This window comes from Oncorhynchus tshawytscha, linkage group LG07, assembly GCF_018296145.1.
Source record: "Oncorhynchus tshawytscha isolate Ot180627B linkage group LG07, Otsh_v2.0, whole genome shotgun sequence".
In the NCBI taxonomy this organism is placed as follows: Eukaryota; Metazoa; Chordata; class Actinopteri; order Salmoniformes; family Salmonidae; genus Oncorhynchus; species Oncorhynchus tshawytscha.
In genome coordinates, this window is record NC_056435.1 from 50,647,077 (window position 1) to 50,653,443 (window position 6,367).

The 6,367-nt window shown below is 39.7% G+C and overlaps 1 pseudogene; it reads left to right on the plus strand.

Annotated features, from left to right (window-relative positions):
* The first annotated feature begins 258 nt into the window (after positions 1–258).
* LOC112255299 lies at positions 259–643 on the plus strand (annotated as a pseudogene).
* Positions 644–6,367: the final 5,724 nt, after the last annotated feature.

The window sequence follows — 6,367 nt, forward strand, 5'->3', positions numbered from 1 at the left end:
CTCAGTGGCATCCCTGGCATGTGCTGTGATGTGTCTTTGATGCAGCTCAAATGTAAACATCAGTTTGGTCTCCAGGGAGCCTGTTGTGCTGGTCTAACTTCCCCAGGAATTATCATCCTACTCAGTCTCCTTTTGTGTTTTTCTATTTAAAAGGACATGTATTATTCAGAAGAATTTCTTAGGAAAATTATCGAATGCGCTACTGGAATTTGAGTTCAAAACATATGTTGAGGCTCAGCTAGCGGCTGGCCTGCCAAAATGCAGATCTTTGTGAAGACGTTGACAGAAAAAAACATCACCCTTGAGGTTGAGCCCAGCGATGCTATTGAAAAGGCCAAGATCCAGGATAAGGAAGGTATTCATCCTAATCAGCAGGGTCTGATCTTCACTGGCAAATAGCTTGAAGATGGTCGCACCTTGTCACACTACAACATCCAGAAAGAGTCCACCCTGCATTTTGTGCTGTGTCTGTGTGGAGGCATCATCGAGCCATCTCTTGAGCCATCAGCTGAGCCAGAAGGACAACTGCGACAAAATGATCTGCCGCAAGTGCTACGCTCGCCTCCATTCTCATGCTGTCAACTGCCGCAAGAAGATGTGAGGACATGCCATCAAACTGGGCCCCAAGAAGAAGCTGAATTAAACAGTTCGCTTGATGCTTCTGTGGGACACATGCAGAACTGTCAAACAAATGTGAAGTACAAAATATAACTTAATTTGGAATGGAATGAGATACAACAGGAAGATAGGCATATGGGTGAGGATATAGAAGTTAGTGGTCATGAAACTGTCAATACAGTGTGTTGGCTAGAATGTATAGGACTCAATGTGCCAAATATTTGAAGGCAATATGGCAGAAATGAAGAAACACCAAAGCTCAACAAAACAACAGTAAATATGTCGCCCCCCATAAATGATGCAGCGCTTCATTTACAGTCTGGGCAAATACCTTATATTATAACCAACCATAAGATCTGATATTTACACTGATTGTTTGGAAAACAAAAATAAAACCATCTGTCAATGATGACAGATAGCTTTTATTAAACCATTTAAAATGTAATATTCTCCCCCAGAAATGAGCCCGATAACATATTGATGCTATTTTAGCAATAATGATCACCTGTCTGATGCAGCATGGTGGCTACATGGCTGAAGAACGATCACCTATCTAATGCAGCCTGGTGGCTACATGGCTGAAGCATGGTCACCTGTATGATGCAGCATGGTGGATACATGGCTGAAGAACGATCACCTATCTAATGCAGCCTGGTGGCTGCATGGCTGAAGCATGAGGTTGCTCCTCTGCATTGTTTACCACAATGGGGTAATCACTCCACTAATGAAATCATGTATTCTTTACATGGCTCCCGAGTGGCACAGTGGTCTAATGCACTGCATCTCAGTGCTAGAGGTGTCACTACAGACCCTGGTTCGATTCCAGGCTGTATCACAACCAGCTGTGATTGGGAGTCCGAGTAGCGTTGTCCTGGTTTAGCTGGGGTAGGCTGTCATTGTAAATAAGAATTTGTTCTTAACTGACTTGCCTAATTAAAGTAAGGTAAAAAATATATATATATCGTTTTTAGAAATACAGTTTAGGCCTAACTGTGTGAATTTACAGTGAATATAGAGCATAAAGAAGTCAAATTCAGATATGATGTCATTGTTTCACCACTGTCCACTGAGTTTTTAAAACTACGGCACCCGACATGGTTCAAAGTGCTAATGAATCAGCACAATATACTTTTTGTTTTTTCTAATTGCCTGGGTGTTGAAGCTAGAATTGAGATCATGCATACTGTGCTAATGACGACACAAAAAAGAGGGAAGGAGAGCAATGTACAATACAGCGAACTTAACAAACAAGTAATTTATGGTATGTACATGGGGGCCGCTATCTTTATTCACCTCCGCTATTGCGCAAGAATTGGAGTTGAGAAATAAACCATACAACACTGAAAAGCATTATATAGCATTATTACAATATTTATTTTGTATTTAACCAACAAGTGATTTGTGCAAATAATGTTCATGTCTTGACAAGCAAGCAGCTCCATAGTGTAGGTCTAAGTAAACCTTTCGTTGCTAATAATGACGTCGCTGTCTCTGATGAAAAAAGACTGAAAGCAGGTGGAGGACACTTGAATGTGCGTGCTGATGTTCAATTGATGGGTTCCCGCCTTCACTGAGAACGGTCTGGTGCGAGTATCAAGGATGTAGCCTAATTAGGCAGGGCTCACTCCAGGCAAGGCTTTGACATTCTTGCCTCTGCTTGGAAACCGAATGCTGGTTAATAACAAGTGTGAAGCGTCAGATGTCAGAATGATTTTGAAAGATGAATAAATACAAATATCTTCTGTTTTGGAGTTTGAAAATGTACTGGTACAAGCGGGTCATATGAAAGCTTGATTAACTGGCCTGGTGAGCTTGGCAGATGTTGCCAAGGCCTGTGGGCACCCCTGAATGTTGAGCCCTGCAGTCTCTTTAGCTAATCCACTCCCTCTACTCCATGTCATGTGCCAAAGAAAAAACGCCACCTGCTGGAGAGGACAGATTTTGGGCCCAGATATCCCCCTCGTTTCACCTCTTACTCTCTGGTGTGATTCGCAAAGTTCAGTTAATTACTATAGCTCCCTCCTTGGGCCAATCAGTGTAACTTTGTAAATGCCAGATATCTATGGCAAGATGCATCATTTACCCAAGTTAGGTCAAAATCAGGCCAGTGCTGTCTGAGATAACGTACGTATGAACGGCATACAGTACTATATCAAGTGGTATAAGAAAAAAATGAGTCTGTCTTGAAGGGATACTCACATTTCAAATATGTCTTACGTTTACTACAATAACCTCTACTTCATAAACCCTAATGCAATCCAAAGATGCTACGCTTTACTCAATGACAAAAAGCATGCATTCAGACAATAAATTATATTAGAGGCATGTCTCAAAAGTTTCCATTTTGTTACCGAAGTTCAAAAGTAACTAAAGATACAAGTAGACCTGAGGTGATAGGAGTGAGAGGAGGACACCCTCCCTTTAATACAAAGACTCAGGAGAGTCTGAATCCAAGATGTGTCTCTGCCTGCCTTCAGTCATCAGAATGAGTTAAAGGCTTATTTCTTACCCTATTTGAAAATCTGCCAAACATTCCCTGGTTCATCCCTGCACCCCCCCGCAGCCTCACTGAGCAGAGCAGGACTCCAACCATATCTGTCTCTCTGTTTCATTGGCATGACATAACAATGTACATATTGCCAAAACGTATTGAAACATATTGCCAAAGCTCTCTCGCTCCCTCTCTACAGTGCCCCTTTTCTTTTCTTCTTTCTTTCTTTCTTTCTTTCTTTCTTTCTTTCTTTCTTTCTTTCTTTCTTTCTTTCTTTCTTGCTTTCTTGCTTTCTTGCTTTCTTTCTTTCTTTCTTTCTTTCTTTCTTTCTTTCTTTCTTTCTTTCTTTCTTTCTTTCTTTCTTTCTTTCTTTCTTTCTTTCTTTCTTTCTTTCTTTCTTTCTTTCTTTCTTTCTTTCTTTCTTTCTTTCTTTCTTTCTTTCTTTCTTTCTTTCTTTCTTTCTTTCTTGCTTGCTTGCTTGCAACACACAAACAACCCTACTTTTCTAACGCCAATAGACAGGTTGACCACTGCGTTGAGAAAATCTTACCATCTACACTTATGATGCTGATCCTAAACTCATTACCATGACTGGACTACATCTATCATGCTGATCCTATACCGGAAGGTTGCAAGATCGAATCCCTGAGCTGACAAGGTAAAAATCTATTGTTCTGCCCCTGAACAAGGCAGTTAACCCACTGTTCCTAGGCCGTCATTGAAAATAAGAATTTGTTCTTAACTAACTTGCCTAGTTCACTTTTTAAACTTTTTTTTTAAAATGCTCATTACCATGACTGGCCTGTACACTCTTAGAAAAAAAGTTGCTAAATAGAACCGTATAGGGTTCTTCGGTTTTTCTCCATAGGGCAGGAGTTTTCAACTCTTATCCTATGAGGTCTGGAGCCTGCTGGTTTTCTGTTCTACCTGATAAGTAATTGCACCCACCTGGTGTCTCAGGTCTAAATTAGTCCTTTGTTAGAGGGGGAACAATGAACAAATGCAGTGGAACTGGCTTCGAGGTCCATAGTTGAGTTTGAGGGTCATAGGGGAACCCTTTTTGTAAAGGGTTTTACCTAGAACTGTCTATGTAGGGTTCTACCTAGAACTGTCTGTGTAGGGTTCTTCATAGAACCCCTGTATATTGTTATCCCTAGAACCTTCTATGAAGGGTTCTACCAAGAATCATTTTATCATCTAAAGGTTCTTCATAGAGCCCTCTATGAAGGGATCTACCGAGAACCATTTTATCTTTGGAGGGTTCTTCCTAGAATCGTCTATGAACGGTTCTACAAGCCTTATTAACCTTTAAATTGTAATGATTTATGACAATAATTTCAAAAATAATTTAAGGCCTTTCTTTGAGAGCCTAGTTAAAAGTTTATAGTCCACATTAGAAAAATGTATGTTATTTATTTAATCAAATAATCAATGCCTTCACAATGTATTCATACCCCTTGACTTATTCCACATTTTGTGGTGTTACAGCCTGAAATCAAAATTGATTCAATAGATTTTTGTTCTCACCAATCTACACACAATACCCCATAATGAAAAAGTGAAAACATGTTTTTATAGATTAACAAAATGTATTGAATATAAAATACAGAAATATCAAATTTACATAAGTATTCACACCCCTGAGTCAATACTTTATAGAAGCACGTTTGGCAGCGATTACAGCTGTGAGTTTTTCTTGTTAAGTCTGTAGGAGCGTTCCACCTCAGCATGTGCCAGCAGGGTAGCCTAGTGGTTAGAGTGTTGGACTAGTGACCGGTTGCAAGTTCAAATCCCTGAGCTGACAAGGTACAAATCTGTCGTTCTGCCCCTGAACAGTTAACCCATTGTTCCTAGACCGTCATTGAAAACAAGAATTTGTTCTTAACTGACTTGCCTAGTTAAAACAAATTAAAAAATTGTGCAACTTTTGCCCATTATTCCTTTCAATATTCTTCAAGCTCTGTCAAATTGGTTAGATTAGACACCCATTTTCAGGTCGTTGATCATTGCTAGACACCCATTTTCAGGTCGTTGATCATTGCTAGACACCCATTTTCAGGTCGTTGATCATTGCTAGACACCCATTTTCAGGTCGTTGATCATTGCTAGACACCCATTTTCAGGTCGTTGATCATTGCTAGACACCCATTTTCAGGTCGTTGATCATTGCTAGACAACCATTTTCAGGTCGTTGATCATTGCTAGACAAGCATTTCCAGGTCTTGCCATAGATTTTCAAGTAGATTTAAGTAAAAACTGTAACTAGGCCACTCATGAACATTCACTGTCTTCTTGGTAAGCAACTTCAATGTAGATTTGGCCTTGTAATTGAATTAATCTCCCAGTGTCTAGTGGAAAGTAGACTGAACCAGGTTTTCCTCTAGAATTTTAGCCTGTGCTTAGCTCCATTCCATTTATTTTTTATCCTGAAAAACTCCCCAGTCCTTAACGATTACTAGCATACCCATAACATGATGCAGCCACCACCATGCTTGAAAATATGGAGAATGGTACTGAGTAATGTGTTGTATTGGATTTGCCCAAGCATAACGCTTTATATTCAGGACAAAAAGTGAATTGCTCTGCCACATTTTTTTTGCAGTATTACTTTAGTGCCTTGTTATGATGAGGGAGGATGATTATATTTTAAATTTATTATTTATTTTACAGCATGTTGGATGACTGTCATTCATATTCCATTCACCCAGTTAAATGTAACATTGATAAGTTTAGGCTACTACATGATACTCAAATTTTCCCTATGCCCATCATGAGGTTGCAACACCCTTGCCTATTAATGAAATTTTACAATGTAGGTGCACACAGGTCGAGAGAAAAATTTGAGATGACAGACAGTGACACATGGACAGACAGTGACACATTTAATACCGCCTTTCACACTCTTGCCTGCATCTAGCTTATCTAAGGTGTAATCATTAGTCCAACAGTTGCAAACAAGAGTTTCTATTGGACAAATTCAGTTATTTTTTTATCCCTGTTCTGTTTGCTTCCATTTAAGAAACGTTTTTCAACCAAATCGGAGGAAAGAATACACCCCTGATCATAGCAGCCACGTTGTATTCATTCTACCCTCTATGCACTCTCCTCCTCTCATGTTTTCCCTTTGTTTGTGGACTTCAATGAACACCACATCAGCTGTATGTGACCAGGCGAAAAAAACTTTCCAAGCCAAACCATTTCATAACCGCTACACACAGCCTACATCGTTGTCCCCATATTAGCTAAAATAACATAGCT